The 13,208-nt window shown below is 39.1% G+C and overlaps 1 long non-coding RNA gene across 1 annotated transcript in view; it reads left to right on the forward strand.

Moving 5' to 3' along the window:
- LOC103783941 (uncharacterized) overlaps positions 1-13,208 on the forward strand; it is a 413,541-nt gene that overhangs the window by 10,705 nt on the left and 389,628 nt on the right. The window contains exon 2 of the long non-coding RNA XR_004671529.3: positions 8,508-8,625. This is a non-coding gene — a long non-coding RNA (uncharacterized LOC103783941). The remainder of the gene's footprint in view (positions 1-8,507; positions 8,626-13,208) is intronic.

Here is a 13,208-nt window from a genome sequence, read left to right on the forward strand (position 1 = left end):
TATTACATGTAATATATACAGTGACAGATCATCAGACAATAGATTCTCATAAGGAACGTGCAAACTAGATTCCTTGCATGCGCAGTTCACAGTAGGGTTCACGTTCCTATGAGAATCTAATGCCCCCGTTGATCTGACAGGAAATGGAGCTCAAGTGGTAATGTTCACTCACCCGCCGTTCACCTCCTGCTGTGTGGCCTGGGGGTTGGGGACCCCTGCATTAGACTACTGTGTAGGTGTCATGATAATGGTATGCACAGAGGGCTGTGAGTGTTTATAGGAGAAACCAAGTCCGAGATTTGTGTGTGTGTGTGTATGTGTGTGTGTGCAGTCATTTTAGGAAGGTAATTCCGGCATCAGTGTGAAGAATAAAGACAAAACAGAGACCAGTTGGGAAGCTGGTAGAGAAATGGGAGAAACATTAGGGATTGAAATGAAGCTGTGTCAGTGAAGAGGGAGTGGATGTGAAAGATTCAGGACACACCAAGAAGGTAAAACAGGCTGGAATTATTTGTTGAGCTATTGTTTATGCGGATTAGTGGGAAATTAGAAGTCAGGAACAATTGTGAGGTTTCTGGTTTGGGTGACTGGTTGCTGGCGTCATCGCTGAAATCAGAAACAGGCTGAGTACCAGATTTAAAGGAAAAGTTGAGTTTAGTTTTGCACATTTACAGTACTGTACATCGATATAGACAAAAATGGATGTGATCACCCTAGATGAGAGTGTGATAATCAGGGAGCAATGATCTGGGAGCTAACAATGTTTTAGAGGTTCATGGAAAAAGGGAAAGGTTATTAGGTTGAGAAAGAGAAATATGAGAAAAATCAAGATAAAATGTCATAAGACATGGTAAGAGAGAGTTTCAAGGAGGAGGAAGTGGTCAATAGGGGGAAATGTTGCAGATAAATCAGTCGAGATAAAGACAGAAAAGGGCCAGCCTGGACAACATGGTGACACCCCGTCTCTACTAAATATACAAAAACTTGCCGGGCGCAGTGGCTCATGTCTGTAATCCCAGCACTTTGGGAGGCTGAGGTGGGCAGATCACTTGAGGCCAGGAGTTTGAGACCAGCCTGGCCAACACTGGGAAACCCTGTCTCTACTAAACGAACAAAAACTAGCAGGGCATGGTGGCGCATGTCTGTAGTCCCAGCTACAGGCATGAGTCCCAGCTACAGGCATGAGTCCCAGCTACAGGCCGAGGCATGAGAATCGCTTGAGCCTGGGAGGCAGAAGTTGCAGTGAGCTGAGATCATACCACTGCAGTCCAGCTTGGGCAACAGAGTGCGATGCTGTCTCAAAAAAAAAAAAAAAAAAAAAAGGGACTGATTTTCCAGATTGGATTAATAGGGCTTCAGGACCCCCAAAGGACCACATCCTAGAAGTTGTAACTCGCTCTGCAAAATGTATGCAAACTTCTGCTAAATTAGATTGAAGCCCACATTTGTAATCAAGAGCCTTGGGGGCAAAAAAGACAGAAAAGTAAACAGGAACACTGAAACATTTTGTTTTTCTCCCCGTCAAAACTAAGATAAACAGTTATGTGACAAGTGGCAGAGGAAGAACAAAATGAATGTAATATATTCTAAGTAAGAACTATAAAGGCAAGAAAGATTTTAGTTTCAAATGGTAATTTCATTTTGAGCTGTAATGAGCAAAATGTGAGGAGCAAAATGGACTTTTTCTGTGGCAGAGCACACGTGAAAGTGAGATTTCTGTTTCTGCCTGTTCTCTCAGTGACCAGTACTAGTGTGGTACTGAAGATGAGATGAGCTTATATCCCCTTGTGTGTGCTCTGCGTTTTAATGATAGCTTGGCGTGCAGGGGCAGAGGCCTACAGCTTTAAAAAGTGGATGTGCTTTATCATTTTGACTCAAGATGACGACTCATTTTTTTCCCTTTGGTGAGTGTACAATCTTGCATTATTCCAGGCAATCCTTTTTTCAAATAGGAAATGCAGCCTGTTTTTTTCTTCTTTTGACAAATGCCATACAGATAAACCTCTCAGCATAATTGTCCCTCTTTCAAAGATTTTTGTGTGGAATATTTATAGCAAAATGTAAGTCTGTCTGGTATATAAACAGTGTTAATTATGGCTATTACACTCTCCTTTACACTTCTCAGTGATTGCTTAGAATGTCATGTTGGAATTTAAAAGTTCATTTTGAAAAGAAGGAAGGGAAAATGAGAGTTCTGTGGGATGGGTAAAGTGCTTAATGTTCTTTTGGTGGGTAGAGTCAATAATATTACCTTTTTTGAGCAAAGAGAAAGGAAAACTATATTTGCTTACCTGAATTTAATGTCTGTTGTCATTTTTTGGTTGAATTCTTTTATTTTAGCTGTGTGTTGCAGTTAACTAGCAAAGATAAATCAGAAGCAGACTCTTAGATAGGTTGGGAAAAAATGTTCTTACCAAGGAAGTATCAGAGAAGGAAGAAGCTGGCTCAGTGGCTCATGTCTGTAATTCCAGCACTTTATGAGGCTGAGGCAGGAGAATCACTTGAGTCCAGGAGTTTGAGACCAGCCTGGGCAACATAGGGAGATCCCGTCTTTCCAAAGAAAAAAAAATTTGCTGGGTGTGGTGTGCACCTGTGGCATCCCAGCTGCTTGGGAGGCTGAGGTGGGAGGATTGCTTGAGCCCAGGAGGTCGAGGCTGCAGTGAGCTGTGATTGTGCCACTGCACTCCAGCCTGGGTGACAGGATGAGACCCTATCTCAAAAAGAAAAAAAAAAAAAGAAAGAAATATCCATAATCAACATTTTTTTCTGCAAATATAATACTGTTACTTGGCTGGGCACGGTGGCTCACACCTGTAATCCCAGCACTTTGGGAGGCCGAGGCGGGCGGATCACTTGAGGTCAGGAGTTTGAGACTGGCCTGGCCAACATGATGAAGCCCTGTGCTTACTAAAAATACAAAAATTAGCCGGGTGTGGTGGCGCATGTCTGTAATCTCAGCTACTCGGGGGGCTGAGGCAGGAGAATTGCTTGAACCTGGGAGGCGGAGGTTGCAGTGAGCCGAGATCTGGTCAGTGCACTCCAGCCTGGGCAACAAGAGCAAAACTCTGTCTCAAAAAAAAAAAAAAAAGAAAAAGAAAAAGAAAAAAAAATACTGTTACTTGACAATGTTTCTAACTTGCTTTTTCCAAGTCACACCAATCTGAGGGGACAGGCTTGGAAAGCCAAGGTGGGGGTGATGGCCACAAATGGTTTTGACTTTGAGCACTTACCAGGCAGAATCCTTGGGACATTAATCCTTCTCTTTCCTGTCCACTTCCCAGGCTCTTTCCCTTTCTCTGGCCTCGTCCTGGGTGATGCACATGTTCTCCCTGGAGACTCTCAGCCTCTCAAACATCTGTCCTGCTATTACCAATGTTGTTCTTTGCCTTGGGGATTGGTGGCCTCAGTGGGAGTTCGTGCCTATCACCTTGAAGGCCTTACAGTGCCTGTGTCCTGAACCCCCTCACTCTCTTTCCTCCAGTGTTACTGTTCTCTAAATGTAGAACACCCCAAACAATAGTCTGGATCTTTGTGTCCTTCTAAAGTTTTGGGAAGCTTTAGATGACCAGTCCCAGGGCTGAGGACATTTAAATGGCTTTCCTATTTATCAACACCAAACCACTGTCACAGGAAGATATCTGGTGTTCAATAGTCTCATACTTCAGTGAGGGTTTTCTATCTATACTAAAGATGCTTCTAGGAGAGATTGGGGTGGAGTTTTAGAGACATTGCCAATTGATCCCTTCGGCCAGAGAACCCATAAATACCTCAGGTACAAAGTCTCCCTGAGAATAAATTCTGCTTTGATGCTGCTCAGATGATGATGCAAATTACACCCCAATTCTGAAGACTTTTTAAAGCATTTTCAAAGGAGAAGTTTTTTCATAAATGCTCTGACCTGATATTTCACTGAAATACCTTCAGTCTTAATTAAACCAATTTTCATTCATTCTCTAAAGCAATTCTCTAGGTGTATCAATAGCTCTCTCAAATTTTTGCAAATGGTAATGAGATTATAGAAATTAGACTTTATTGGATGCCTGACCATATTGCTAGTGTCACCATAATCTCTCCCCCATCCAGACATTTTACTTTGTATCACCAGAGTTCACATTAGGCAGTCCTAGCTGTATAAGTTGATTCTCATTATGGCTTTCCTCAGTCAAGAGTATTTATTGAGTGCTCACATGGCTGGCACCAGATACCACGAGAAATTATGAGTCTCTGTTCTCAAAACCTTTGTACTGTAGTTACAGAGGCTAGGGTGTGAACTCCAGGACATCAGAGGCCATATGCTTTGTCAGTCCTGGAGGTAATGGAGACCTGAAGTTAGGCTGTAGGGGTCCAGCATTTCAGGAGGAGGAAGTACAGTGTCATCTTTGAGAGCATGGGCTTTTAAGTCAGACCTTGGTCCAAATTTTGGCTCTACCGTCTATTGACTGGGTGCCCTTAGGCAAATTTCTTAACCTTTTTGTACCTTAGTTTCCTCTTCTGCAAAATAGGAGTGATATCATATCTACCTTTTGTAGACTTTTCTTGAGGATTAAATTAAAAAAAAAAAAAAAAAAAGCCTTAGCACAGAACCTGGAACAGAAAAAGTGCCCAGTATAAATGATAGCCTTCATATTAAGTGGACTGTTGGCCTCTTCTTGGAAACTGCTTGTTCCAAGAAAGGCCCAAAGACAGAAATAACTACAGAGGTATTGAATATTCAGACTATACCAAGGGAGAGGTGCATTTTTTCTATCGAGAGCCACTGACCCCTGATAGAAAAGGATTAATTAAAGGCCTTGTAAAAAACCCGAATTTGCTTTTTTTCCTTCAGGGAAATATAAAGTATTGAATTTACCTACTTTAAAGAACAAGGAACATAGCGCTTTACTCAATAAATACTTTGAATAGATTTCTAGAACTTTAAGGGACCTCAGAGACCATCCAGTATAATTTCTTTATTTAATAGATGAGACAGCTGAGGGCCAGAAATAGAAACTGACTTCATCATAATTACCATAACAGCCCACAGGAATAAACCTTTTGCTTTTAACTCCTAGCATTTTTCTACTATACTATGTACCTAGTTGGTCAGTAAAACAACAGGGAGAGGAAGAGAGAAAGAAGAAAACAAGAAGAGGGAGAGAGAAAGAGGAATTAGGAAGAGAATAAGAATGATAGAGAGAAAGTAGAGAGAGAGAGAGAATGAGAAAAAGAAGAAACAAGTTGGTCATTTCCAACAGCAATTGGTTTAATTAAATGTACATCGTGTTAAGTGAATTTGCTTTTTGAGAATTCCTGTTGTTCTGACTGAATGTCTGAATGAATGACAGGACCTCATCACCAGTTGGGAGTGTATTGCAATAACCTGAAAGAGAAATGTAATGAATTGGACTATGGTGACAGCAATAGGTTGAATTTGGGATATATTCCAGAGAGATAGAGAAATATATTGTGGTATTGGATGTTTAGAGATAAATTAATGGAAGGGCAAAGGGCGAATCCAAACTTTTTAATTAATTGAGTCGATGGTTCCCCATGTACTCAGATGTAGAAGTCTTTGGATATGTTATGTTTGACATGCCCAGGAAAAATTCTGAGTGTACAGTTGGATATTTGAGTCTGGAGCCCAGGAAAGAGAGCAAGCTTGGAGATGTAAATTTGGGAGTTGTCAGTATAAAGATATTTATGGGACTGGATGAGCTCATCTAGGGATGGGATGAAAATAGAAAGGAGAAGAAGGCTGAGTCCTGTCTAGAATACTCCATCTTTTGGAGGGCTGGCAGATGAGAGGGTGCCTGCAAATGAGGCTCAGAAGTTATTACTGGGGAGTATTCTGAAGGTGTGGGTTGCTGAGGTCTCAGCAAGTAATTTGATAGGATAATTTATAATGGAAGAACAGAATATGGAAGAATGTGGGTTGGATAGTAGGACAGGTAGGTGGGTTAGAACTGTGTGTACCAAAGTAGTGTCAACGAATGGATTGGTGGGAACTTGAAGATCTGTAGGAGAGTACCTCAAGTCTTGCACCTGTCCCATGAACCTGATTAAAAATACTCTGAGTAGGCCGGGCACGGTGGCTCATGCCTGTAATCCCAGCCCTTTGGGAGGCCAAGGCGGGTGGATCGTCTGAGGTCAGGAGTTCAAGACCAGCCTGGCCAACATGGCGAAACCCCATCTCTACTAAAAATACAAAAATTAGCCAGGCGTGGTGGCAGACACCTGTAATCCTAGCTACTCAGGAGGCTGAGGCAGGAGAATCGCTTGAACTCGGGAGGTGGAGGTTGCAGTGAGCTGAGATCATGCTACTGCACCCCAGCCTGGGCGACAAGAGTGAGAATTCGTCTCAAAAAAAAAAAAAATTCTGCGTAGAGAGAATTTGGTCAGATTTGCAGCAATACAAAGATGGAGAGATAGTTTTTATGTCAGATTGATTAGTAGATTTTGAAAGACCTGGCAAGCCATAGTAGATGCTGTATGTAGAAGTCTTGTACTAAACCATGCTTGGTGTGATGAGGGCCTGGTCTAGAAGGGTGGCCGTGGGAATGGAGGATTGGATTCTAGAAACACTTGAGAAGGAAGAGTTGGCATAATTTTGTGACCAGACTGGATATAGGTGATGACAGAGAGGAAAGGGGCCCAAGTGATCCAAGTGCACTATAATTATGTTATGTTTTTAGTGTGTGAATATTAAAAATAATTAAAAAAAACATGAGTTAATAACTCGTTCTTTGCCAGAACCATTCAAACTCTGATAGTTTCAATTTATACACTTTGTTCTGTATGTGGAAGGGATAATAAAAATTTAATTAAAAATAATTAAAAAAAGAGTTAATAACTCGTTCTTTGCCTGAACCATTCAAACTCTGATAGTTTCAATTTATATACTTTGTTCTGTATGTGGAAGGGATAATAAAAATTTAGTAAAAATAATTATAATGAGTTGGCTCTTCCAACCTTAAAAGATTAGTAATTACCAATTAATGTGTTTCTGTTTGCAAAAAAGCTGATAGCTGAAGCCAAATAGTATAAGATTGGTTCAGACTTCACATTTTGATGGTTTGCCAGCTGAATATTGATATGACTGCATTTATTTATGAGGTTGTTGATCATTTGAATTGCCCTGTGAGGGCTTGAGTTATTTTACAGAACCATTCTCTCCTGCTTAACTAAATGACATTAATCTTACCCTTCAGAAAGCAGTGACTTTCAGCCAAGTAGAGAGTTCTTCCCTGTATTGAAGATGCTCTTAGTGATTGGGATGTGTGAGTGCCTTGCTTGAAAGGTCTGGAGTTTTTCCACACCTCAGAGATTTTGCCAAGCTTCTTAATGGGGTTGACCAGTTGGAGTAGCCATGTTCACCTTTCTTAAGGGAAGAAAAGCATTTCAAGCACTTATTTATATAAGCATTTATTCCCATATAATTGTTTTCCTATACTAGTTTAAACGCAGGTATTCCTTTGAAAGGAATAATTATTATTGCTTTTAAAACTCTTAAATTTTGACTTTTCCAGTAGTCTCTATGAAATTAGGGATTTTTTTTGTCATTTAAACTATTCAAGTTTGAAAATTTTACTGTGTATTTCATTTTGTGCACTTTACACCCAGTTTGCCTATGTAAGAACATCAACCACTTAAGCTGAGAGAAAGGTTTCTACCTCCCCCTGCCAAGTTCTGAACATGAAGACATATATTTAGATGAGTTTAATAAGTATTAGAATAGTAGAAATTTAGAGCTGGAGAGGATGTTAGATATTATCTATTCTACTTACTTCCTTTTTCAGACGAAGAAACAGAGGTCTAAAGACGTGAGTTATTTGCCCAATTTCATACACCTGATTGATGGCAGAGATGCTATGTTCTCATTGCAGCCTGTCAGGTGGTACACGATTTTGGTTTGTCCCACTACTGATGATGTTAAGTTTGATCACTTGATTAAGGTGGTGTCTGTCGGGTTTTTTTCCTATAAAGTTATTCTTTTTCCTTTTGTAATTATAAAATGTTTTGTGAGGAGGGACTTTGAGACTATGTATATATTTCTTTCCTCATCAAACTTTTATTGACTCTTATCCATTGATGCTTCTTGGTTGAATTAATTTTTACTATGATGTTTACTAAATGGTGAGTTTCATCATTCCTTTTATAAATATTATTTTGAATTGCACTGTAAGGAAAAATTTTCTCTTTCCTCTTTTGGACTCTCATATTGAATTTCATGGATTTCTATTTTATTCAATGGATCTATTTCTATTACTACTTATTGATGTTCGAATTTTCCCAGACAGGCCAGTGGGAAGTGCTTCAAGTTGGTTTCTATGTCCTTTGACATGGCTCCATAATTTTATTTTGATCATTTAATTTTTTTTATTGTGGCAAAATACATATAACATAAAATTTACCATTATGACAATTTTATTTTTTTATTCTAATTTTTGTTATTTAAACTGTTTCGACAGCTCAATGGCATTAAGTACTTTCATGATATTGTTTTTTTTTTTTCTTTTTTTTTGAGACAGAGTTTCGCTCTTGTTGCCCAGGCTGAGTGCAATGGCGCGATCTCATCTCACTGCAACCTCTGCCTCTCGGGTTCAAGTGATTCTCCTACCTCAGCCTCCTGAGTAGCCAAGATTACAGGTATGCACCACCACACCTGGCTAACGTTTTTCTTCTTTCTTTCTTCTTTTTTTTTTTTTTTTGTATTTTTAGTAGAGACAGGTGTTTCACCATGTTGTCCAGGCTGGTTTGGAACTCCCAACCTCAGGTGATCCGCCTGCTTCAGCCTCCCAAAGTGCTGGGATTACAGGCATGAGCCACCATGCTTGGCCGATATTGTGAAATCATCACTATATATTGTGAAATATCTAGTTTGAGAAATTTTTGTCACCCCGAATGGAAACCCCATACTATTAATAATTAAGCATTCATTCCCCATTTCTGCCCTCCTGGCAACCACAAATCTGCTTTCTGTCTCAATGGATTTGCCTATTCTGGATATTTCATATAAATACAATATATGGTCTTTTGTGTCTTCCTTCACTTAGTGTAATGCCTTCATGGTTCATCCATGTTGTAGTATGTATCAGTACTTCATTTCTTTTTATAGTTTAATAATATTCCATTGTGTGGATATACCACATTTTATTTATCTATTCATCTATTGATGAATATTTGGGCTGTTTCCATCTTTTGGCTCTTGTGAATAGTGCTGCTATGAAAATTTACATACATGTTTTTGTTTGAATGCTATTTCCAGTTATTTTTGGTATATACCTAGGAGTGGGAGTGATGGATCACATGATAATTCTATGTTTACCACATTGAGGAACATCCAAACTGTTTTCCACAGTGGCTGCATTATTTTACATTCCCACCAGCAATATATAAGGGTTCCAATCCGATGACTTCACTTCCTCACAAACACTGATTCCCCCCCCCCATTTTAATTGCTATCCTACTGAGTGTGAAGTGGTATCTCATTGTGGTTTTGATTTGCATTTCTCTAATAACTAATGATGTTGAGACTGTTTTCATGTGCTTTTTGGCCATTTATATATCTTTGGAGAAATTAATACTCAACTCATTTTAAATAGTGTTGTTTCTTTTTTTTGTTGTTGAATTGTAGGAGTTCCTTATGTATTCTGGATACTAGATCCTCGTCAGATAGATGGCTTGCAAATATTTTGTCCCATTCTGAAGTTTGCATTTTCACTCTTGATTCTTTGATGCACAAAGCTTTTTAAATTTTAATGAAGTCCAATTTATCTATTTTTTCTTTTGTTGCTGTGATTTTGGTGTCATACCTAAGAAACCATTGACAAATCCAGAGTCATGAAGATTTACCCTTATGTGTTCTTCTAAGAGTTTTATAGTTTTAGTGCATACATTTTGATCTTTGATCCATTTTAAATTAATTTTTTGTATATGGCGTGAAGTAAGAATCCAACTTCATTCTTTTGCAAGTGAATATCCAGTTCTCCTAGCATCACTTGTTGAAGAGATTGTTAGCCTGCCCTTCTCATCATTTTTTGAGCACTTCCCCTGCCAGCTTTGGAAACAGGCATTTTCCCAAGAAACCCTGATTCTTTTTTTTTTTTTTTTTTGAAACAGAGTTTCACTCTTCTCGCCCAGGCTGGAGTGCAATGGTGCAATCTCGGCTCACTGCAACCTCTGCCTCCCAGGTTCAAGCAACTCTCCTGCCTCAGCCTCCCGAGTAGCTGGGATTACAGGCATGCACCACCACACATGGCTAATTTTGTATTTTTAGTAAAGACGGGGTTTTACCATGTTGGTCAGGCTGGTCTCAAACTCCTGACCTCAGGTGATCTACCTGCCTCGACCTCCCAAAGTGCTGGGATTATAGGCATGAGCCACCATGCCCGGCCAAGAACCCTGATTCTTTTTAGCAAACAATGATATTCAGAAATGAAGATTTGGGCACTAGGTGTGCTCAAACCTTTTGGGTGCTGATCTTCTTAGGCTCTCTCAATTGACAAAGCTCTATACACAATACACCTGCACACACATATTGAAAACTATGAGTTCCCACTCATGCTTCCAATTCCAAGCAAACATCATGGAGTTCATTCTACTTTTCTCCTTTTATTTATAACTTATCTCTGAAGTAAAAAACCTGGCTTTTATTATTCTCAACATATTTATTTATTACAGGTTGAGTATCTCTTATCTGAAATGCTTGGGACTGAGAAGTATTTTGTTTCAATTTTTTTCATTTTTTTTTGATTTTGGAATATTCGCATTATACTTACTGCTTGAGCTTTCCAAATCCAAAAATCCAAATTCTGAAATGCTCCCATGAGCATTTCATCCACCACCACTGTTCCCCCCTGCACAGATGATCTCATTCTACTTGGCTTTTGACCCTTTGTGCTGGACTATGACCACCTCTCTACTGAGTAGACACCCTCTTCCTTTGATTTAGCTTGGACAACCCATGCTAAATTTGGGTTGTTCAGATTTAGCATGGTGCTAAATGGGTGCACAGATGATCTCATTTTGCTCCAGCTTTGATACCCCATGCTGAGCTGCCGCTGCTACTTTTCTCCCCACAGCCTCCAGAGACCTACCTTGCTTGGCCCTACCTAGTTGATTTTGGACTGAATTATTCATGAAGGAAGGAGGAAGAAAGGAAGACAGGAATCAGTTTCTAGGCTAGTCAGTTTTTTTTTGTAATCTTACAACTTTTCACTGTGTTTGATGCACTTCTTGCTTTTCTATATTCTCATATAATTATTTTCATGTCTTTGGCAGATGGATTAGCTGGCTATAAAATTCTAGCTTAACTGTTTTTTTTCCTTTTCACTACATTAAAAAAAAACCTTTTTAAGGGAATTATTTTAGAGTTACAGAAAAGTAGCAAAGATAATACAGAGTTTTTGTGTGCTCCTCACCCGTATTTGCCCTTATGTTAATATCTTAGATGACCACCTCTCTGATGTTTTAAAATATTATTTCATTAACTTCTTATATCTACTTTTGCTAACAAGGAATCTGCTGTCAGTACAATTGTCACACTGTTTTAGGTTGTTTGTCTTTCTCACTGATGAATTTTAAGACTGTCTCTTTATACTTGATTTCAACATTTCACTTCAGTGTGTCCAAGCTTGGTTTTATTTGTATTTATTCTACTTAGTATTTGGATCATACTGATCCGATGATTAATCAGGTTTCTTTCTTTAATTCTAGAAAAAGATCAGCAACTCTTTTTTTTTTTTTTTGAGGCAGAGTTTCACTCTGTTGCCCAGGCTGGAGTGCAGTGGTGTGATCTCGGCTCATTGCAACCTCTGCCTCCTGGATTCAAGTGATTCTTGTGCCTCAGCCTCCCAAGTAGCTGGGATGACAGGCATGTGCCACCATGCCTGGCTGATTTTTGTATTTTTAGTAGAAATGGGGTTTTGCCATATTGGCCAGGCTGGTCTCAAACTCCTGGCCTCAAGTGATCTGCCCGCCTTGGTCTCCCAAAGTGCTGGGACGTGAACCACCATGCCTGTTCAGCAACAATTTTTTCAGATATTTATTCCTCATCATTCATTTCAGTTTCTTCTTTTGGAAATCCTATTCATTAAAATATTTGGAATCTCTCAGTCTATCTTTCATGTTTCATACATTGCTACTTAAATTCTCTCTCTTTCTCTCTCTCTAAAAGGGAGAACAGTATAGTCCTGTTTATTGTATTTATCTATTTTTTTAAGAGACAAGGCCTTTCTCTGTTGACCAGGCTGGAGTGCAGTGGTATGATCATAGCTCATGGTAACTTTAAACTCCTGGACTCAAGCCATCCTCCTGCCTAAGCCTCCTAATAGCTGGACTACAGGCACATGCCACCATGCCTGGGTAATAAAAAATTTTTTTTCATATGGATGGGGTCTCACTATGCTGCCCAGGCTGATCTCAAACTCCTGGCTTCACGTGATCCTCCCACCTCAGCATCCCAAAGTAGTGAGATTACAGGTGCAAGCCATGGTGCCTGGTCCTGTATTTGTATTTTGAAATTCAATCAATATATATCATTTTCTAAATTTCTAATTGCTTCTTTTAAATGTTCGCTTATCTTGTGGTATTTTAAAATCTGTTTTTGTTGAGGAATTTTGTATTCTTTTGTTTTCTCTTTTTTGTAAATGCTCACTGTTTATAATTTAGTCTTTGTTCAGCTGTCTAATAAAATTAATTTTCCAGAGAGAATACATGATTGTTAATTTTGTTGGCTTTCTTTAGTAGCAATGTATTTTTGTTTTTTGGAATTTTGGTTTACCAGTAATTTTGAATAAGCCTTTTTTTTTTCATTTTTCATTTGTCTCTCCTTCTCCCATCTTTGCCCATATGCCTCTCTGTTCAACATTTTTGCAGTTCTCCCTTACAATGTCCTTCAGAACCCTAAATCTATAATGAGGCTTTAAATTAATTGCTGGTTGGAGTTCCTGCACTATAGTGATGGTAGAGTACCCAAGAGCCGGTCATACGGCCAATGAGCAGTTTGGCTCCATTCTTAGTGGCAAGGCTGTGGGTTTTTAAGCTATAATGTATGCATTCTCCACAGGGGCAATGTTGCTCCTGATCATTTAACATTTGATTCTTAGAAGGTGAATAATCTTAGATATTACAATGGTTTGTGGCTCTTCAAAGCACAATCCTGCCTCCTAAAAATTATATTCCCTAGCATTTAATTTCTCTCACTAGGAAAAATTTAAACAACATTTATC

This window comes from Pan paniscus, chromosome 4 (assembly GCF_029289425.2).
Source record: "Pan paniscus chromosome 4, NHGRI_mPanPan1-v2.0_pri, whole genome shotgun sequence".
Classification (NCBI taxonomy): Eukaryota; Metazoa; Chordata; class Mammalia; order Primates; family Hominidae; genus Pan; species Pan paniscus.